Source organism: Pleurodeles waltl, chromosome 9, assembly GCF_031143425.1.
Source record: "Pleurodeles waltl isolate 20211129_DDA chromosome 9, aPleWal1.hap1.20221129, whole genome shotgun sequence".
Taxonomy (NCBI): domain Eukaryota; kingdom Metazoa; phylum Chordata; class Amphibia; order Caudata; family Salamandridae; genus Pleurodeles; species Pleurodeles waltl.
This window is the reverse complement of record NC_090448.1, coordinates 466,974,944-466,998,837: the sequence shown is the minus strand read 5'-3', so window position 1 is coordinate 466,998,837 and position 23,894 is coordinate 466,974,944.

The window sequence follows — 23,894 nt, the reverse complement described above, 5'->3', positions numbered from 1 at the left end:
AGTTGGCAACTTTTCAGGTAAACTTTAAAACTCTTTACCTGAACAAGTTATATTAAATCCAACAACTGAAAGTTGTGGGATTTATTATAACAATTAATTTGATACCAAACTCTTTGTATCTGTCACTTAAGGGGACTTTTAAAATTAAAATAAAGTCTCCCATTCTAGCCTATGGAGGCCATTCACTACAATGAGGGAAAAACGAATGTGGCTGTTTTTACCTCACCAGGGCTTATAAAACTATTTTTATAAGGTCCCTGCTTATAGTTACATGGCACCCAGCCCTAGGGGCACATAGGGCACACCTTAGGGGTGACTTATATGTAAAAATAAGGTACTCTAAGACTTTGGAACTACTTTTAATTCCAAAGTCGAATTTGCTTATAACATTAATTTAAAAGCAGCCAGCAAGGCAGGCCTGCCTTTAAAATGACACTGGGCACCTCAGCAGTGCAGCTATGGGTGCACTAGCTATGCTGGGGTCCCTAAACCTACATGCCCTACCATATACTAGGGAACTATAGGTAGGTTGACTTAACCAATTATAATTAGCCTAATTTGCATACTGATTTTACACAGAGCACAGGCCCTGGGACTGGTTAGCAGTACCCAGGGCACCATCAGAGTCAGGAAAACACCAGCAAAAAGTGGAAAATGGGGGCAAAAGGTTAGGGGGCCTCTGCAATCAGCCCTGTTCTCTCTCACATCCACTCACCCTATCCTTGGCAGGATGAAGCAGACTGGGCCTTTTGTCCTTGTATTCTTCCAGGGGGTACGGGGTGTAAATAAAATGTTGATGCATGTTTTTGTGTGTATGGTGTTGTGGGTGAGGGTGAGGGTGTTGCCTCATTCCTGTGATTAGATTGGAAATGGATACAGCGGTAAGTTTTTAATCTAGTACGCGTGTGCACGTAGCATCATTGTCAATGTGTTTTTGTTGACTCATGACAGGTCCCTTACTCCCTCAGCCCTGTTGACACCTTCACACAGGTCATATTTGTCCGGTACGTGTTTTTTGCATAAATGGCAGTCCCACAGGGCAGACAGTGTGTGGATTCCTGTGACTCCTATATATGTGACTCACTAGCTTGGTCACAAATTAGAAACTGTACAACCCATGCCTTTGTTTGTTGGATGCCATCTCTGTAGGATGGGCACAGAACAAGTGTTCTGTGGTACAGGTACTTACCACACAACCCCACCCTCTAAAGTGGCATGATTCTGCATTTGTTATGGCACATGTCCACACATGGATAGGGAAAACACTTTCTGTACCCACCATGCCAGTCCCTTCATTGTTACCCATGTGTAATGTTTGAGTTTGTACTCTGGCATTTGCCAGTAGGAACTGTATGCAGAGAGTCATTCTCACGCAGTGCGAATGTGTTGGTCCATTAATGCCTATGGAGTTTATCCTTCAGAAGCCACATAGATGTGATGTGTTTCATAGTGGCTCACATCACAGTCAGGTTGCTAGAACATAGGCTACATGATGTCAGTAAGATTGCTTGGTCATTGTAGGGCCTGAGAAGGGTAGTGTGTTAGTCTGCAGATAGAGAAATATATGTAGTCATGCCCCTGTACGTATTGGTGTGTATGTGTCACACTTTGGGAGTATTGACAAATAGGAAAGGCTTAGTTTGATATTACTAACATGTATGTGACTCAACCATTTGTGATGAACCTTGTGATCCTGATCTCTTCATTTGTTTTTTGAATGAATGCAGGTCAAAGCCCATCAAAAGAAGGGATGATGGAGAGCCATCACCAAGAAGGTGCGGACCCTGGGTGTCCACAGCCTGCAGAGTGCCACTGCAGGAAAAGGTGGGAGGATCTGAGACGTTGGGCCCAGAAGATCGCTGAGGTCCAGCTGGGGATGTCCTCCCAACATGGGCAGGGTGACCGTCAGACCATGACCCCCATAATAGCCCGCATTCTGGCAGTGGCCTATCTGATGCTCATTTGAGGGCAGCACAGCAGCCACAAGGGGATGAGTATAGGGAATATTCCTGCCTGTCACATTGCCAAGTGAATGAGTTAGGTTCTGACAGCTCCCCCTGACAATTAGGAATGAGCCATGTGTAGACACAGTAGATGAGAGATTGTTTGTGTAGATATGTCTTGTGGTGCATACTGATGTGCCTGATGGGATGATGTCTGTATTTCCTCCCATATTTGTTCATGGCAAACTGTTTGTGGAATACTACATGTACAATGGAAGTACATTTCATGTGCCACAGACAGGAGTGCGTCACCATTGTTTATTGGCTGACACATACCCTCACACGTCATGCATGTCATTTGTCATGTACAACTGCAGTAGCAATGAGAGACATGGCAGGTAGACCTAGAGTTTAGAGCCACAATGTGAATATCTATTCCCTTGATGCAACATCATGTGGAAAAGTGCACTGCACGTGTGTAATGGGTAAGGTTTGTGCCCTGACTGTTGGCCAGCATCATGGAGTGACTTGCAGTTATGTTGAAATCAGATGTGTTTGGATACTCGCATTCATCCACAGACAGACATCTGGGTTTGCATGACCATGATGGAGCCAATGATGTAGATTCCAAATAGGCAAAATGCTGAGGGCCTTCAAGAAGTGCCTGCGAATCTCTGGGCCTCTCCAACATCCAAGAGACTAATGGTGTCTACTGATGCACTCAGAGTAAGTCATTGTAAGGGGTGCAAGATATTAGTGGTGATTACCCTGTGGTTTGCTGATTCACTGTGTTGTGGATTTTGAGGACATCTCTTCCTGACATATTGCACATGATGGCTACAGTGTCCATTTCCATGTGTGGCCTATGTGAGCAACATTTTTGCTACCTCCATGACTCTAATGGGACAAATATCACTTGGTGAAATGTGCATTGTTGAAATGTTTCCATGTCACCTTCCCCAGGCTATTGTGCTTTTGTCATCAACATGGCAGGATTTTGTATCATCATTTTGTATTGCTGGGTCATTATGTATGTGACAAATGAATGAGTATGTGACCTGGTGTTGGATATGTAGAAATGCATTTGGCATTGCCCTCCTATTGTATGCCAACAGGTAACTGAGATCTGCTACATGGGGCAAAGGTTTGAGGGTGATGGTGTCTCCTACTTGTTGAATGGTTTTTGTGTTTGCACAACTTCAGCCATGCAATTGTAGTTGTGTGAGATCATGAATTTCCTGTGGGCAACTGTTGGCAGTTCAGATGGCATGCATGCATATGGTATGGCTCATGTAGGGGCCACTTAGGTGGAGTTTCCTGCTAAGGCCTACTTGACATCCTGGTAATGTTAGCTAATCAAAACTGTTGTTCAAGTGTGATCATGGACATGTGATGATCCTATTTCTCTTTGTATTCGCAGCATCAGCACTGGCAAGTGAAGGAGACGGGGCACAGCTGAGTGGGGAAGCATCTGGCTACGGGACCTCGGGCCAGGACACTACCAACACAGAGGGATCTAGTGGCCCAGAGGGCCAGGGGAGTGCACAGGGGAGACTGGAAGATCCCAATCATCATCGGATTCTTCTTCCAGAGGATACTCCCCAGTGGTGGCTGACCCATGATCCATCGGGGCATACCCCTGTACCATCTTTGTCTGCCACCCCCTGTTCTATCACCACCCTCCCTATTGCTCTCCACCCAGTTGGCCGTGCCCACTCACCCAAGAGGGTGGGCATCTCCTTTACCGCAGGCACCTCTGCCCCAGACCCTGGCGCCCCTGCTGCCCTTGGTGAGGAGGCTATTCACCTCCTGAGAAGTATCTCTGTGGGTCAGTCAGCCATTGTGAATGCCATCTGGGATTAGCAACTCAGCTACAATAGACAAATACATTCCTGGAAGGCATTCATGGTGCAATGGCTGGCCTACAAAGATCTTTTCAGGCTCTGGGCAGTCACCCCTCCCACCTTCTGTCTCCCCTCCACCTCCCTCTTCCCAATCCAAATCCCCCCTTCCCTTACCTAGACAAAGCACACGGACAGATCTACACGCATTCACATCAACACACAAGAGCAGCACACAAAAACACAAGCACCACAAAACACACCGGCATGCAAGCAAACAACAGCCCCCACAGACACAACAACAGTCACCACTTTCCCAAACACCACCACCAGCCCCAGCATTACACACACAACATCCAGCATACCAACAGGCATGACACCAACAGTCAGTGACTTACCCACGACACGCAATATACCTGCAGATACCTCACCCCAACAGACCTCCAGACATCAACACAAGCACCATACCCACAGACACCACAACAACAGACACACAGTCACCCACCACATCCAGCATACCCACAATCACTACCCCAACGGACACACACACATCCACCACTCCATCCCCCAGCACCTCCACCTCCCAGACCACCATGACACACAAACATACTCGCTCATCCACCCAACAGACATCCACCAAACACAAGCATACCTACCAGAAGCATGCACCCACAACATCCACACAGCAGACAACCACTCCCTCAACCTCCAAATCCCGACCTACTTTTGATGACCGTCCCCATGTCCCTAAGAATTTTTTTAATGTTTGACCTTAATCTTTCACCTGTTCCCTTCACCTCCATCCCAAACCCAAGAGACCACCACCCACCTCCCAGCACCTCCTTTCCACCTCCGTGCCCTCCCCTCTGCCCCTCCGCAAGCACCCATACTTCTCCCCCATCAGGAAGAAGCTCATACCTCCCAAAAAGCAGACCACCCCTCCCAAACCCAAGACTAAACCCCTCCTCCCAAATCCAACCTCCTCCGCCAAGGATGATCTCTGAGGTGCCTGCCTGCCCACTTGATGCCCCTTCCTGTGGAGGTTCCTTGAAAGTTGGGAATCAAATGTTGGCACAATACTGTGCTATTAAGGGCAATTACATGGACTGGCCAATGGCCTTGGACTTTTGACATTTATTGTTGAATTATCCCAAAACAGTTGTTGTTTTTTTGGGTACACATTTGTCCTGCAATTCCTTTTCTACCTTAATGTTGTTCATGAGTAACTTGTGTTGGCTGCCTACTGTTGTGTGTGTTTCAGCCTGCTTGCTCTTCCTTTTGCTGTTGTTTGCAGAATCACACTTTGTGGGCAGTGCTGGTGTCCCCCAAGACAAGGGTATATGTTGAGTGCATGGATATGTTTGTGCAAATGCAATGTGGTGTCATGACATTGTGTACTCTTTGTTATGGTACGTATTTCATCATGTGTTGTCCAATGTAAGCATGTATGGTGTTAGAGTTTTCCTCCTGATATGAATCATGTATTCATCTGATGTGTGTCACCTTGAATTTTGTTGGTGCCGACATGGAGTGTGTTCAGTTGTGCTACCTTTGTTTGCAATTGACTGTGCATGTGTCCATTTAGCTGTATGTACCTTGCAGCTAGTTTCTGTAGATGGATGTCCCATGCAGTTGTAGTTGTATGTGTTTTGTTGACTTGCACTTCGACATTGTGCAGATGGGCATGTCATTTGGGACTAATATTGTTAGTCCCAGACATGCATGTAGGGCCATTTCCTGTGCAAATATTGTTTTACGGGCATGTGCAAAGTGATATGTGTCCCAGTGCAGCCTCCTTCCCTGAGTGCTCCTGATGGCCCCATCCCAATTGTGTAGGTATTGTTTACATAGTGAGGTTTGTATATGTGTCTCTCTGTCTATTGTGCATGCCATTGACATTCCATTGTGCTGTAATGTGTGTGATGTGTGTGTGTCTATTGCAGGGCTGTTAACTGGTAGTGTTGTTTACCCTTCACTATCCCTGTGCCTGCGATGGTCAGACATGTGTTTTTGTGTAGTGTTGCAGTGCAGTGTGAGTGTCTTCCAAAAGGTGGCATATTGTGACTGTGAATGTGTCCATCTTTATGTATGATTCTGACTGTGTACACAATGAGATGTGTACTTGGTGCTCATAGCTTGACCCTCATATCATGTGGACCACGGCGCAGTGGTTTCTGTTCTAACGGTTGATGACACAGGTAGGTGTGTGTACTTACGGTCGGTTGCGCCCACGGTGGTGTTGATTTTGTGCACTTTCAATGAGCAGCAGCAGAGCGTGCGTGACGGGTTCCATGGTGGCACCGGACGTGTGAGGCTGTCTGCAGGTGAGTGTTTCCCTTCATAGTCCCCGTTTCTGCCTGCTGGGACATGGTGGTTGGACTGCCATGGTCACTTTGATGGTATGCAACCTCAAAATGTGCATTACAGGCTCTGACGGCCTGTTTGTGATGCCACGTGACCCTGGTGGTCTATGCGACCTGGTGGTGCCGGCAGGAACATGGCGGTCTTTGCTCCATAGGCCCGCATGACTCGTAATCTGGCAGTGTGACCTCCAGCCTGATGGCGGTTAGAACCCTGCCACCATGGCGGTCGACGAGCCGCCAAACTCATAATGCGGCTCCATGTTTGTGATACGACCTATAGACGAGTAGGTTTCCATGAGGAGATTGAGATTAAATGAATAATGTAATGGTCAATCCATATTTTAAGTTTGTTTCAAGCCACTGAGTTTGGGCTATTTGGAAAAAATATAGCATTAAGGGTGCAGCCAGATGTGTGGTGTAAGAGAACAGGGTTGATTGTAGAGGCCCCCTAACTTTTTGCCCCCATTTTCCACTTTTTGCTGGTGTTTTCCTGACTCTGATGGTGCCCTGGGTACTGCTAACCAGTCCCAGGGCCTGTGCGCTGTGTAAAATCAGTATGCAAATTAGGCTAATTATAATTGGCTAAGTCAACCTACATATAGGTCCCTAGTATATGGTAGGGCATGGAGGTTTAGGGACACCAGCATAGGTAGTGCACCCATAGGTGCACTGCTGAGGTTCACAGTGTCATTTTAAAGGCAGGCCTGCCTTGCTGGCTGCTTTTAAACATAAAGTTATATGCAAATTTGACTTTGGAATTAAAAGTAGTTCCAAAGTCTTAAACTACCTTATTTTTACATATACGTCACCCCTAAGGTGTGCCCTATGTGCCCCTTTTAAAGTCCCCTTCAGTAACAGATACCAGAAGTTTCGTATCAAATTAATTGTTATAATAAATCCCACAACTTCCGGTTGTTGGATTTAATATAACTTGTTCAGATAAAGAGTTTAAACTTTACCTGAAAAATTGCCAACTTCAGCCCTGCAGTGTTTTTGCTGCTGTGCTCTGATTGGCCAGCCTTTGGCAGCCTGGCCAGGCTGCCTTGATGAGGTGTGAAGTGGCCTGGCTTCACACAAAGAGAAGTGCCTGTGAGAGGAGATCTCCCCTCAGCAGATGGTGAGGCAGGAAGGGGGAGGGCTGCCAAACTGGTCTTCAAAGGCAGAGAAGGACATTTGGAGCAACCCAGCAACACCCCCACATCCTGCAAACCCAGACAATTAGGTGCCCCCTTGATTAGATTAGTAGAGGGCAGTAGAGGGGTGTGTTTATGATTTTTAGCCACACCAGTGGGTGGGCTCAGCCAGATATAACCTCCAAAAATCACTTTCAGCCATGATGGATTTTTGAGGAATGTTGCTCCCTGGGATTGATTTTTGCCACACTTCCCAGGAAGTGGTCATCACAGGGGGAAGGACCCTGCACCTGATTGGAGAACCAGGACCCCCCTGTTTTTCACCCAGGAGCAGGGATAAAACTGGCAGACCTGCACCAACACCTCAGATCCCTATCAGATTCCAACAAGGAAGCACTACAGGAGAAGAAGGACTGCCCTGATGGAGCCCTGCCCTGCACCCGGACACTGCACTCTGGAGGACTGCACCAGCTGCAAACTTGGGCTTCACCGCTAAAAGGACTTTACCTGTCTTCTACTGCTTCAAGAAGGGACTCCCTGTTTGCTACAGGTACAAAGGAGCTGCCCAGACTCCCCTGCATCAAGTTCTGCAAGCAAAGCCCAGCTGACCAGCATCCAGTGACCATTTGAGGATTCTGACCAGGTGCATTCTGGGAATTCTAGTCCCAACTCCCAAGGAGCAACTCAGAGCTTCTGGAACCTTGGATCAAGTTGCGGACCCTCCAAGGACACAAAAAGGACCTCTGGAAGAAGATCCAGAAGTTTGGAGATGTTTGGAGCAACTCCTTAAGTTGAAGAGGTGCATTGTGGGAGTTGTATTCCCAGACCCCAAGAGGCACACCAGAGCCTCTGAACCCTTGGCTGGTGCTGTGGACCACTTTCCTGAATCAAACACTTCTGAAAGTAAGTTTGGCAGTGTTACCTCGTGGGTGGCATGAACTCTGGACTTTGTTACTTTCCAGTGTGACCTTTTTTAACCCTTTGAGCGCTAGTTGCTTCTATGCGCTAGAAAGCATTAATTCTTCAAAAATTCATATCTCCGGTTCCCATTATCCGATTTTATTCCTTTTGGTGTAATTTTAGAGATAAAAATATAATCTATTTTTATAAATTGGTTTTGGATTTTTAAACTGTTTCCTGTGTTTTATTTAATTACTGTTTTGTGATATTTGAATGCTTTACACTCTGTCTCCTAAGTTAAGCCTTGTCGCTAGTTGCCAAGCTACCAAGGGTTGAGCTGGGTTTAATTTACTGAGACCTAACTGGACCTTAGTGGAGGTTAGTGGCCTATTGCTAAGTGTAGGTACTTACCTACCCTTACCAATAACCCATTTTCCAACATGTGGGTAGACCCAAAGACTAGTTGATGGAAATTGAATTGTTCGAACATTTTGAGCAGATATTAATTACGCTATGGTACAGTTTTTTTGACCTATGTGCTGAGGTCTCCTATGATACAGACAGTGTCATAGCTTCAATGGGTGCAACAGATGCAGTGCACCAGGACCCAATGAACCATGATTATTGCTGTATCTTATTAATCAGACATCAAACAGTGGGCCCAGCTCCTTCCTTGCACTAGGGCCCATGACACACTGGCTGCAATACTGGATCAGAGATGCAGATGATCCAAAGTAATGGTTGATACTTAGTCCAAAAGAGCATCTGCAAAAACTAGATGATGTGGGGAAGGATGAGAAAAGGGAAAAAAAGAGGTGGAGAAGTATGAGGATGGTAAGCAGCAAATAAGCAAGGATTTGCATTCTGAGAATGTATAGCCTTTAATGAGAAACTATGGTAATTTTACGAGCCACAACTACATGTGTGTACTTCTAGAGGAAGTTTGTCCAAGATACACCACAAACTTTAGCACAAAGGGCACTATTCACAAAGAAACTAGGACAATTACATTCAGATGCTTAAATCTATATCTGAGTGTAGTTTTACTGCTTTCTAGAATTCAGAAATTACGATTGGAATCTGCTTGAAAACTTGCTCTTGCTGCAGACTTCTACTCGAATGCCATGGAAAACCACATGACCTCCAACCAGGATTCAATCCCCTCTGTATGTTGTTCTCCTTGGCCATTCTACCCTGGAAAGGAGTTAATGCTAGCAATTGCTTTGAGTACAGCTACGATCCTTTCCAGGCCGGAAAGGGGAATTTGAGGAGTTTGTGGATTCCAACAAGCATGCCAGTTTGTGAACGTTCACAAACATCTTCGATTCACCATGCCTTGGAAGGGCCTCAATTCTATCTATCCTTTGAGTGAGATTTACAGGTGCAGAGATGTGAGCACACATGGCAGAGAGCTCCACACACGTAAATGAGTTGTTGTCAGCCCGGAGTCCCTTCGTGAATTACTGGTATGTATAATGAGGTAAATTCAGTCATAAACCTTAGTTTACGGTCGAATTTACCTCTTTTGAATGGTGTCCTAAATTTATAAAGGGGTATATTTCACATTACTTGATGATTTTTTACATTCACAAATGCCCTTTGCATAGGAAAAATTCTGCTAATTCTGAATCTGTGATTGAGGATTGCGAATGTACACGGGCAATGTTGTCATTTGATGCCCCTAACTTCAACGGGGGTGCGCAAAAGGCCTACAAATTGTGTTTCCTTATAGCCTATGGAGTAATAACTTCATGCTAAAATGTCAACTCTGCCACAAACCCATTATATTATTTTTCCCACATGCATGTGTGCTTGTGGTTTAAAAAAGGGCCATTTCGCATCTGGAGATACAACAGAAAGCATTTTACTTTCTATGCTTACTCTGATTTGCAGCTTTAAAAATGAAAGATGGTGTTGTTCGAGTGCAAAAACATACATCAATGTCCTTGAACCTAAGAGTAAAGGGTTCTTTGAACTGTATATAAATACCTATGAGCGCCACAGCTATCCTAATAGGCCTGCATTAGTTGCACTCAGAGAGTGATATTTCTAGATTTGCAACCAGGATCATGTGTTCCCTCTAATAAACCATGTTTCTCTCTCTTGATATGCCCGTGACTGCTGATTTATCTCAGCTGGTAAAACATCTTGAGCTGACTTACTTCCTGCTCCTAGACAGTATTTCAGCGGGATTTTCTTTCGGTGTTGGTAAAAGATGGTAATTTGCGAAAGAGATTACGAGTCACACCGCTTGTATGTACCTGTTCAAAGGAGCAGAACGTTCTCTCTGGCTGCGCAGCCCTCCCTCTTGAAACCTTTCTGCTGAATCCCGCTGATTTTCATCAGTGCTGCTGCCCCTCTAGATCTGCAGGGGACAGAGGAAATTAAAGCCCTGATGGGTCATATCTGTTGCTGTATCACTGCGCATGTGCCTACGGGAGTGTGGCGGACTTTCCGGGAGTATGTTTGATTTCCTGTCTCACCAGACATCATTAAAAGAAAACATTATTTTTCCATATGCAATGACAAAATGTGTGAACTCAGGGGAACCCAACAAAAATCATAAAATTCAGTTTCCTTCAGGAACACTCAGGAATATTCTATATGTAAGTATTCAAGAATACTGTATATGGTTGGATTCAGCTTGCTGACCAGAGGCGGCCAGCAGCAAACCACGAATATGTAACCCACTGACAGGCACTAATTAAAACTAGCAATGCCATTAGTCCCAAAGCCAAAGTTCTCAATCTTGGTCCTTTTTAAGCAGTGTTTATAACGGGTGAATTGAGTGGAGTGTCCTACTGGACACATTCTAGTGTTTCCACCAGCCACTCTGCTGAGGGCTGGCTTGCACACTCAGCCCACACCCATCCATCACGTGCGTCACCAGTCAGAGGACCCTGATAATGAAAAGAGCTGAGTGCATGTGCCCGAGGCCAGTTACAGAACCCACTACTACTGTGTCCGTGTCACCTCATTTAGTAGCACGGATTCCAACAAGCATGCCAGTTTGTGAACGTTCACAAACATCTTCGATTCACCATGCCTTGGAAGGGCCTCAATTCTATCTATCCTTTGAGTGAGATTTACAGGTGCAGAGATGTGAGCACACATGGCAGAGAGCTCCACACACGTAAATGAGTTGTTGTCAGCCCGGAGTCCCTTCGTGAATTACTGGTATGTATAATGAGGTAAATTCAGTCATAAACCTTAGTTTACGGTCGAATTTACCTCTTTTGAATGGTGTCCTAAATTTATAAAGGGGTATATTTCACATTACTTGATGATTTTTTACATTCACAAATGCCCTTTGCATAGGAAAAATTCTGCTAATTCTGAATCTGTGATTGAGGATTGCGAATGTACACGGGCAATGTTGTCATTTGATGCCCCTAACTTCAACGGGGGTGCGCAAAAGGCCTACAAATTGTGTTTCCTTATAGCCTATGGAGTAATAACTTCATGCTAAAATGTCAACTCTGCCACAAACCCATTATATTATTTTTCCCACATGCATGTGTGCTTGTGGTTTAAAAAAGGGCCATTTCGCATCTGGAGATACAACAGAAAGCATTTTACTTTCTATGCTTACCCTGATTTGCAGCTTTAAAAATGAAAGATGGTGTTGTTCGAGTGCAAAAACATACAACAATGTCCTTGAACCTAAGAGTAAAGGGTTCTTTGAACTGTATATAAATACCTATGAGCGCCACAGCTATCCTAATAGGCCTGCATTAGTTGCACTCAGAGAGTGATATTTCTAGATTTGCAACCAGGATCATGTGTTCCCTCTAATAAACCATGTTTCTCTCTCTTGATATGCCCGTGACTGCTGATTTATCTCAGCTGGTAAAACATCTTGAGCTGACTTACTTCCTGCTCCTAGACAGTATTTCAGCGGGATTTTCTTTCGGTGTTGGTAAAAGATGGTAATTTGCGAAAGAGATTACGAGTCACACCGCTTGTATGTACCTGTTCAAAGGAGCAGAACGTTCTCTCTGGCTGCGCAGTCCTCCCTCTTGAAACCTTTCTGCTGAATCCCGCTGATTTTCATCAGTGCTGCTGCCCCTCTAGATCTGCAGGGGACAGAGGAAATTAAAGCCCTGATGGGTCATATCTGTTGCTGTATCACTGCGCATGTGCCTACGGGAGTGTGGCGGACTTTCCGGGAGTATGTTTGATTTCCTGTGTCTCACCAGACATCATTAAAAGAAAACATTATTTTTCCATATGCAATGACAAAATGTGTGAACTCAGGGGAACCCAACAAAAATCATAAAATTCAGTTTCCTTCAGGAACACTCAGGAATATTCTATATGTAAGTATTCAAGAATACTGTATATGGTTGGATTCAGCTTGCTGACCAGAGGCGGCCAGCAGCAAACCACGAATATGTAACCCACTGACAGGCACTAATTAAAACTAGCAATGCCATTAGTCCCAAAGCCAAAGTTCTCAATCTTGGTCCTTTTTAAGCAGTGTTTATAACGGGTGAATTGAGTGGAGTGTCCTACTGGACACATTCTAGTGTTTCCACCAGCCACTCTGCTGAGGGCTGGCTTGCACACTCAGCCCACACCCATCCATCACGTGCGTCACCAGTCAGAGGACCCTGATAATGAAAAGAGCTGAGTGCATGTGCCCGAGGCCAGTTACTGAACCCACTACTACTGTGTCCGTGTCACCTCATTTAGTAGCATGAGGGTCTAAGGCCCCCCACACTGCAATGGTGGCGAGTGGGTCTGACCCTATGTGGGTGCCGGCAGCAGTTTGTCATTGGTCATGGGGGGAAAGTGATGCCTGTGCTGAAAGGCAACCCTTCACCCACTGCCAGTAAAAAGGTCACCGGTGCAAGGTGAACACGACGGCCATCAGGTGCAGATACCAGCATTCCCGGTGAAGTGCCTGGCAGCCACCAGCCTGCCACGACCCTAGGAAAGCAGTGACAGCGAGATGTGCCCACATGTAGCCACGAACACCTCACGAGGAGGTGAAAACGGAAGTGAATTTTTGTGGTTACCGCCACGTTTGCCCCCCCACATCGGCAACCCCCACAGGAGGTGAGGGGTACTGCATGAGCCACCGGGCTCCCTCTGGAAGACCCGCATGTGCCTATTTATACTACACCGGCGTGGCGAGTGCTCCGTGCAGCACACCAAAAGGACAGGAATTACGGCGGTATGAGGAGCAGCATGTGGGGTGTGTCAGATGAATTGTGACACAAAGCACTCCTGCCGGCAGTGCTTGCCCCACCCTCCCACATCAAGAAGAAGACCGCCCGTGAAAGCTAACGCGCCCTACAGAGTAAGGGAAGGCTGCTGCGGCAGCGAGGACACAGGCATGACGGTGCTGCCACTCACTGAAAGACGAGCAAAGTGCCCAGGGCTGCCCCCCCAGCAATACTCAGAAAATAGCCTGAGAAGGCCATGACACAGCTACAGCATAAGAGAAGGCTGCTGCGGCCACAAGGATGGAGGCGCGACAGTGCTGCCAGGCACCAAAGAAGAAGTGAAGTGCCCAGAGCCATCCCCCCTCCCTACAAGCAACTGGACATGTGATTGCCCACGACGGGCCACATCGAAACTGTCAAACCCCCACAGCAGGTCGCCTGGCTCCCCACCACGAGGCTGTTTGAGGAAAAGAAAAAAATAGAAGAGAACAATGTAAACTGCACTTACCTGCAGAGGTGAACTGCAGCGCCAGCCACCGGTGACGGGAATCAACAGCATCTGCACAAATGAGGCACAGTAAGACGAAAGGCTGCCATGGCCTGGAGAACTGCACCACAGAGGTACTGCACCCTTTTTAGTATTTTCAAATACAATAAGCACTAGCCAAACCAAACTGACTGCAGCCCTGAGATAGCTGCCGTGCCCACAGGCGAAAGGGCAGCAGCAGCGCCAACAGACAGTAACTGCACAAGAGGAGCAGAGAGTTGTGCAACCGCTGCATAGAGAAAAGAGAGGCTGCCACAGATGCTCAAAGCCTCTCCAGTCAAGCAGCAAAAGCCTAGGGAGGCTGCATGCCGCATGTGGCACACAAGGAGAAAGCACATGGCCTGTGCAGCCCCTAGCCACTGCCACCAATGGGAAGATAGCGCCACATGCCCCCAGCAGTGAAGGATGCCATCGCAAGCCAGGAAAATGGGCACGCCAGGCACAAGCAAAGGGCGCCCATGGAAAAGAAAAGAGAAAATGTCAGAGGTGCGCAGAGGGCTGCACCTGCGAACCTGACTGCACGGGCAGGAGCCCGAGAGACAGTGATCCCCCCTAGAGTGTGAAGCAATGCCAGGGAGAAGAGGCCGAGCCAGCCAGCCACACCACAGCACAAGATGGCCACCATTTGCCCATCATTCAGCAGGTCAGCAGAACTGACCAACCCTGCCAAGCAAAGATAGGCAGGAGCAAGTGTTGCGACAGTGCAGTCTCGAGGCGCAAGAGAGGCACCCTCAAGCAAAGATGGGGAGGAAGAGAACGGTCACCCTCCAGTCACATAGCAGTCCATCAAGATGATCCCGTAACGAACCAGACCTGTGAGAGGTCTGCAAGAAGAGCGGATCAAGTCCTACCGGCAGAACTCAGACTGTGAGAGACTGCAAAAGAGCAAGATTCAGAGGTGCAGCGAAAGGTCCATGTGGTGCAGCATGAGACTTGTGAGGCGACACCACATTAAGAAAGATAGAGGAGAGAAGAATGCGCTAAGATGCCACAAGGTGAATGGATGAAGAGAGAAAGGGTGTGACAGACCGGTCACACTTAAGATCAACACGAAAGAAGGAGAGCCAGCAGACAAGAGGGCATCCATCACCACAAGCCAGCCACCAGGGTGAGCAGATGTCACTGGAGACAGCTCTGCGGGTAAACCACTGTAAGCCGCACGCATGCATGAACCACGTCCAGGCCACACGCTTCCCAGCTTGACCGTCCTGCCACCTGTCACCGGCTGCTTGACCACGATGGCATCCTTGGTCCCAACTGCACATGCCAGGCAAGAACCGCCAGTGGCCATGAAGTCCCTCAAGTCATCCTTTCACCAGAGAATTCACCGCCACCTGTTGATCTGTCGCAAGATATGAAAAGATAGTAATCTTTATAAGGTGCATCACCCAACCACAGAAGGGACACAGCACCACCTGAGTGGAGCCAAAGTCAGCAACAAGATCCCACGTTGACAACGCATCCCCGGCACCGTGGGAGGCTGACCACCTGAACACCTGCTATGAGGCCAAGTGAACGGGACAATGGCCAACGACAGCAGACCAGACCATTTTGATGATCCACCCTTGTGGTTGCACAAGGCTTGGTCGTGGTCCTGTGGCAATCCGGGGGCAAGGGCCTCAAGGGAATTCCAGTGAGAGAAGAATCCTGCCACGAGAGATGGGTCTGAGGCAGCTCCAAGACAGGCACCGGGAAGCACGGAGGTCACAGACAGAGACTGGTCACCCAAAGACTATTGCGCTAAGGCCAAAGAACATGAGTCCTGATGGCCTGAGCACACCAACCCTGCAACAACTACCCTTGTGGATTCATGGGCGACTGGGATGTGGTCCTGTGGGCAGTTCCTCTATGATGCCTGCGCATGGCCTGTGATAGGCTCAGCACAGTCCACACAGTCCTGTGGCAGCCCGCCAATGGGCCTTGAGAAGACTCCTGTCTGAGAGAGTTCTGGCACAAGAGGGACGCCTGAAGCTGCTCTGCCAATGGAAGTCGGGATGCACCAGGCCTCCACCAATGATACCTCTTTTACCCAGGTCATCTGCAGTCTTTGGAAGTGTGCCATCCCTGGAGCCGGAATGCTTTCCAGAGATCCTGATGCATCAAACTGTGCACATAGACTTTATCACCGTGAGACCAGGTGGGGCAGGAGTGACAGTCCCCAAGCGAACTGTGATATTGTGGATGGGAAACTGAAGCATCCTGAATTCATGTGCACTGCTATTTGAGTTTAGAGGAGTCTGGTTAAACAACGAAGGCGTGCTGCGATGCTGAGTGCCCAGCTGTCCTGTCCCATGCAGCATGTCCAAGGACCGTCTTAAGAGACTTAGGGCCTGATTACAACTTTGGAGGAGGTGTTAATCCGTCCCAAATGTGATGGATATACCACCACCCGTATTACGAGTTCCACAGGATATAATGGACTCGTAATACGGCTGGTGGTATATCCGCCACTTTACCGTCACTTTTAGGACGGATTAACACCTCCTCCAAAGTTGTAATCAGGCCCTTAGTGATTGTTTAGAGTTGATGTTTTCTCTACCACAGGTTGGACTTAGTTTGTTTTCTTTTTCATTAAAGTTTGAGAGGGATATAGTATCCTACTGGACACATTTTAGTGTTTGCACCAGCCACTCTGCTGAGAGATAGCTTGCACATTCATCCCACACCCATCCATCACAGGTGTCACCAGTCAGGTGACCCTGCTAATAAAAAGGGCCGGGCGCGCATGCCCGAGGCAGGTTACAGAACCCACTACTACTGTGTCCATGTGACCTCAATTAGTAGCATGAGGGTCTAGGGCCCCCAACACTACAATTGAGAGTTCTGGAGTTGAGACTGAAAGCACTGTGAGTTTCTCAGAGTGCCTGTCAGTGAGCTACAGTAAATAAAAATAAAGAAATAAAGATTTACTTACCCACTGTTCCTTTTTATGTCAGCAGTCAGTGGCTCTGCAAACACAGGCAGAAAACTCCCAGAGCCTCATCCAACTCCCCTCTACCAGTCCTAGTGCTGCTCTCATGCTGCTCAGGCAGCATGAGAGAAGCACTAGGATTGGCTGGAGCACACTGGTTTGACGCTCCTTGAAGCACTAGGGGCCTGTGCCTTTTCTGCACCCAGCTGTCTAAGACACCTTGAGTTGGAGTGTTTAAAGTGCACATGCGAGGCTGGCCATTGGAAGACAGGTGGCCAAAGTAATATGCACACCTTACACTAAAGAGCACACTATTCCTCCCTGCTGCTGCCCCACCCTCAGACTTTGCTGCTGCCGTTAAAAAAGGATAAAATGGTAATCTATTTTATTACTATTTTATTTTTCAAGTTTCCTGCTCTGCAGCGGAGCGGCGACGCTCCTCCGTCCTCATGGAGGCAACACCACTAATACCCACGTGCCACATTTCTACTTTTGTCTTTCAAATTATATTTCAAAAGAAATTATTAGAGCTCTTACCATTTTGTGGCACTGTAACCTCAGTAGATGGCAGCATCACACATTCAAACTAGCCATACAATACATGCATGATCTTGTTGTCTTGTGCAAATAGGTGCATCCCTCTTTGCTAGAAATGCTGATGTCCTATTTGGAATCTGCATTTTAAATAAACTTTTGTATTTTTACAACTCATTGGTGAATTAATGATGGTCTTCGCTGATTGATGTTTATAATGTGAAAATTAAAAAACAAATCTTTAGTAATGCGAATCGTTTTAGTTTTTGTGCAGTGAGGATGTTTTTACCAACCGTCTCTTAGACACAGCACATGAAGAGTGCAGACAGCAGGTGGGCAATCAATCAACAAAGACTTTCATAGGGCTAATTAACCTAAGTGGTGTTACTGCAGGGGGGTTATAGACTATCTTTCACAAAGCAACAGGCTTACAACTGAAAGTGCCTGTATGCTTTCATTCATGCAATCACTTACCCTGTCCTTCGTGTTTCACTCAGAATCCATGTTTCAGTCACTCATTCGTGCACACATGCATCTATTTAATCAACAAATTGACTCATTCTTGGGTTCAGTCAATAGCCCAGTCACAATATCACCATAAAAAAATCACCAATCAATGAAGAGATACATTCAGTTATAAGATAGGCCCATTGGCTTTGTTTCTAGTCTGTGAGCAGTTTGAGAGTGCTGTTGGTGGTAAGTGAGAAGTGTAAGAGAGATGTAAGACTGCTGCTCTGTGACTGGTGTGAGGGTGCGCTTGGGAATGTATGACTGCTCATTTGTGAAGGGAGTAAGAGTGCTGTCAATGTGTCACTTCTAGTCTATGAGTGGAGTTTGGAGTGTGAGAATGTTTCAGGTAGTGTGCTACAGCTAGTCTGTCAGGGGTGTGAAAATGCTGTCAGTACTGTGTGACTTCTAGTCTGTTCTGGGTTTGATGGTGCGGTGCCTATTATTTGTCTGTAAAGGCTGTGACAGTGCTACTAGTAGTGTGACACCCCTCCTCTGTGAGAGGGGGATGAGAGTGTTATTGGTAGCTTGTGGCCACTATTCTATGAAGGGAGGGAGAGTAATTCTGGTAGTCTGTGATAGCTAGTCTCTCATGCGTTTTAAAGTGTTGTTGGTAGTGTGTGACTGCTGCACTGTGAGGTGATCAAGATTGCCTGTGGTAGTGTATGACAACAACTCTGTGCAGGTCTGAAAGTGCTGTTGGTAGTCTGAGACTACCTCTCTGTTAGGGCTGTGAGTGATATCTTTAATGTGACAGTTATTCTTTAAGGGGTATGAGAAAGCTGTTTGCAGAGTGAGTGAGACTGCTGGCCGGTGAGGGATGTGAGTGCTGTAAGTAATATAAGGGTGCTTGGACTGCTAGTCTTCTTTGGGGGGGTGTTCTTTTCATCACTAATGTATGATTGCTAGTCTGTGGGAGGTGTAGGAGTACATCCAGTATTGTAGTATGTTGGGTGTATGACAGTACGCTGGTTGTGTAAGACTGTTCAGCTGTGAGGGATGTGAGAGTGCTGCCAATTTTGTGAGTAGTAGTCTGTGAGGAGCTGTGACAATGCTTCCTTCAGTGTGTGATAATCTGTCAATAGGGTTGTGAGGTTGTGTCGGTAATGTGTGACTTCTAGTCTGTTTGGTTATGTCAGTAATGCACGGCTGCTATTCTGTTTGGTAGTGACACTCTTGTCTGTAGTATGTGGCAGCTACTGAGGGATGTCAAAGTGTTTCTGATACTGTGTGACAGCTAGTTTCTCAGGGTGGTATGAAATTGCTATTGGTAGAGTGTAACTGATGGTTTATAAGGGATGCAAGAGTGCTTTTGGTTGAGTGTGACTGCAGCTATGTGTGGTATTGGCAGATACAGCTGTAGTTGCAGCTGTAGAGTGCTGTTGGTGGCCTGATTATTTCTTCCCCATGATGAGTGCAGAAGTGCAGTACATAGTATATAAATGCTAGGATGTAAGGCTTGTGAGTGCTATCAGTAGAGTGGCTGCTACTCTGTAAGGGGCATAAGAGTACTGTTTGTAGTGTGAGCTGCTAGTCTATGAGAGGTGTGAGTGCTGTAAGCAGTGTAAGAGTGCGTCTGTTGGTATGTGACTGCTTGTTTGTGAGGAGTGCCGTCAGTAATGTGAGACTGCTGCTCTGTGAGGGATGTGAAAGTGTTGTCTCTATTGTGACACTTCTCTTCTACTCTATGAGGGATGCAAAAAGAGCAAGATTGCAGAGCAAGATTGCTATTCTGTGAAGGGTTTAAGAATGCTTCTGGTAGGTGTAACTGCTGCTCTGTGAGGGTTGTTAAAGTACTTTATGTAGTTCATGGCTTCTAGGATGCGAGGTGTGTGAGTGTTGTCAGTGGTGTGAGATTGCTAGTTTTTGACAAGTTGGAAGACTATTAATTGTCTGATGTGTGAGTGCTCTGTACAGTGGCAGGTATTACTATGAGGGAATGGGGGAATGTCAGTATTATGAGACATCTACCTTGTGAAGGGTGTTACAGTGCTGTTGGCAGTGTGTTGGTGCAAGTCCATGACTGTGAGTGCTGTCTGGAGTGTGGCCTCTAATCCGTGAGGGTTGTGCTAGTGCTCTCTATCATATGAGATTTCAATTTTTTAAGGGGGTGAGAGTGATAAGAGTAGTACAAGACTGATAGTCTGTGAGGGGGCCTCAGTAGTGTGTAATTATGGTAGGCTAAGACCCATTTTAGGTATAGTCAGAGACATAGTTATTAAGGGCCTTATTACGAGGTTAGGAGGCTGACCATTGGACTGCCAGCCCCGTGGAGAGGAGACTGCCATGGACCTGGCGGTCTCCCCACCCTGTGCTAATAATAAGGTTTCCACTGGGCTGACTGGCGGAAACCTTCAAAATTGGATGTTTTTGCCAGTCAGTGCAGTGGAAGCAGTGTGGTAGCATTGGCCTTGGCTCCTATTGGAGCCGATGCCAATGTGTTGCACAGAGGGTGCTTCCAGCACCATAGGAATACACACTGTCTGCCATTGACATAACATGGTAGTAGGCAGTACAAGGGCCCCTCAGTGGCTTCCAGCACTGGCTTTCCACCAGCCTTTTGAAGGTGGGGTCCCTGCCATGAAAAGGCAGGTGGAAACTGAACGTGTGATCAGCATGGCAGAGCTAAACTCAGCAGTGTCGTGGCTGACAATGACTTCGAACATCGCCACCCCGCTAAGAACCATGTTCCTGGTGGTGGTGGAGGTCACCTGGCGGTCCAACACCAGGGTCGTAATTTGGCAGTCCAACCGCCACTGCGGGTCTGGTGGTCTTAAGACCCCCAGAATCATAATGAGGCCTTAGTGCCACAAATTATGCATTTTCTTTGGGAGTGCATATGGCATAATATTAGTATGGCATTAGCATTAGAATTTGGAGAAAACACTTTTACATTTATTGCATCTTTAAGAAAAGGCTATGTGTGCACACATCTCTACTTTCCCAACATTCACCTGTAATTCAGCAAAATGTCCTTATAAAAAGAAAGAAAGAGAAAAAAACACTACCAGAAGACACAAGTGCATGGAGGTCTGCACTTTGAGAAAAATGAAATAAATTAAACATGTTATTATGACACAAAGTAAAATAAATGAACAGGCAGAGACAATTAATGAAAGGCTGAGCTTCTTCAGGAGAGGCAAAGGTATGCAAACAACCACACAACTTTCTGAAAGGAAATAATCATAATTAGCAGTGAAAATGCCATTATGTCAGCAAAGGTAACAAATCCAAAAAGGATAGCAGATGTCAATAACAAGTTACATGTCAGTTTGGATTTGCTTTCTAACAAAAGAACTACAAATGGGGCAATGTAAACATTCGGGAAACAGCATATGCTCATCCAAGCATTGATAATGTTTTTTTGTACTCATTTATATGTCTTACATATGTCTGTACATTTTTATTAAAGAATTGATAACACGAGGTCTACCAACAAATAAATATGTTTGTTGATAGACAATTTGAAGGGAATCGTAAAGAGAAGCAGTGTTTTCTTAGATCTTTATTAAGCATGTTGTTTCCAGATCAGGCTATTTTTTATGATGGCACTTTCCCTGGCCAGTGGTGCTGGAGCAATTTTCAGAGTGGGGATGCAGCTATCAATGTTACATCACTGAAGTCATAGGCACTTTGAAAAATACAAGTGTCACACAAAGAATATGGGTAGCAAATAAGCCAAGCCCATTCAGTAGGAGACTGGTATGGGTGTAGTATGTAACCGCTGGCGCACTTTGGAGCACACCTTTGCAAATATATCACTAAAGCAAGGTGTGGGAGCGTACCGTCATTTACAGACATAGCATTTTCCATTAAAATGGCCATTAATTTTGCAGAGACATGCAGTTTTACAGAAAAGAATCTATAGAGGACAAACAATAATGCATGAAAATTGGTTTCCAGTACATATGTTTCATTTGCACTTCACCAAGTAAAGTGTCTTGATTTGGTTTGATCCTATTAAAACCTTTGGGGCTCATTATGAGTTTGGCAGCCCCAACGCGGGATGGCCAAACTCGCAGGGAGGATGTCACTACCATGGCAGTGGAAACCCCCCCACCCTAATACAAGGCTTCTGCCAGCTTGACCTGGCTGACGGATGGAAACCTTGAAATAGAGCGTCCTATGCGATAGCACTCAGCTCTCTTAATGGAGCCAAGTGATAACTCATAACACAGAGGGGACCGTCCAGCACCCTCAGAATGCGCACTGTCTGCCAAGCAGACAGTGTGCAATCCGGTGGTGCTGGGCAAGGGGGCCCATGCACTGCCCATGGCATGGCATGGGCAGTGGGCATGGGCAGTGCAGAGGCCCCCTTGTGGCCCACTGCACTTGTTCTCCTCTAGCCTTTTCATCGTGGTGAAACTGCCATGAAAAGGCTAGCGAAGAACAAGGTTGTAACCAGCAGGGTGGCACCGAGTTCAGCGTCGCCTTGGCCGATTGCAACCAAGACAGCAATCACCCTGTCAGGATCTAGGATCCTGGTGGAGATGGCGGTCCGAATGTCAAACTCATAATGTGGTGGTCTGACCACCACCACAAGACTGGCGATCTTGTGACCGCCAACCTCGTAATGAGGCCATTTGTTTTCATCACACACTGGAAAATAATGTGCTTCATTTATGCTTTCCTTACTGTCATATATTTTGAAATATTAGTACATTTTTCTTGCAGTTATGTACATTTTGTTGTCAGTTAGAAAAAAACTGCAGCCTTCACTGTCACACTACAGGTAGGCAGCACGCTCCGTGTTAAAAGAATAAGTAGCAATTTGTCAGAAGACTTAACCTGACTTTTGACCTCTGTCTTTGAACGCAAAGCAAATGAGACAAGTTAAAAAGAAAATGCATTTAATTTTCTTTATTTATTCCTCATTCACCTTCTGGACTCCACCATGGTTATTGTGGAATGCTGCAATCCCTACGCACCCCTATTTCTAGCATCTATGCCCCCAGCTTTCTTACGCTCTGGCAGAATCCAGAAACTCGTATCCAATGATCTCAGAATCGTGTTCAGTTTATGAGGGACAGCTTATTCTAACAGCCAGATCAGAGCTTTGCCACTGAGTGCAGTAATACGTCAGTATCATGGTCTTGAACATGATGTGAGCCTCCACGGAGAATCATCATAGTTTTTTTTTTGTAGGAGAAGTGAGTTGTGCGCCCTTTTTGGGAACTTGCATATTCCTTTAATTTCTGCATTATGCGGAAACTAACGTTTCCTTTATTTTGGCTCTGACGTTCCATCCATTAACGATTTGGCATAGTCAAGTGTAGCGCCTATGATGGTCATTGCCACAGTCACGTTTCTCATCAGACAAAATATAACTAGTTTAAAAAAGAATTTTATGATGAAAGTTACATACGGATATTAAATTGTTGGTATTCTTGACCAAGCTATTCTGAAGTCAAAAATGACCACTAGTATTTTAACCGTACGGCTAGTGGTAATTTCAGAGTTTGTGGATCAAATCAATTTATACTTCTCACTATTTTTCTTTGTACAAAAGTTTACCAACAAGCAGCAACTCAGTTTTCATCTATTCTTAAGAGTGATAGAGCGTTCCGTACTAATAATTTACTTGTATCTTGGACGCTCTTTAGGCCGATGAATCTTTTGGCTAAGTGGGACTCTCTTCACCCGAGACCAGCCAACTTGATGTAATCGATAATCAATAACGAACATAAGCAATGCCCTGATCAACATAACACTTAACAATTAATCCAGAATACATTTCGGCGAACCATGACCTTTCGGTCATGAATAACCACACCAGTTTATTCAAAGTTAATGAATTTATTTCCCTATATTAACAAAGCTAGCACGATATAAATGTGTCTCAACACCAAATGATATACGTAAATGAACATTAATAGCTGTCCATAACGACGAAAAGGATGCAATCTATGCAGCATTTGAATAACAAGGCATTCGATAATAGCAATGCAAATCACTAAAACTATAATCTGTAATGAGCTAATTGCATACATTTAGTCAGCATAACAAGGTCTCAAATTGCATCGTGCAACAAAAGGAATCCTCAT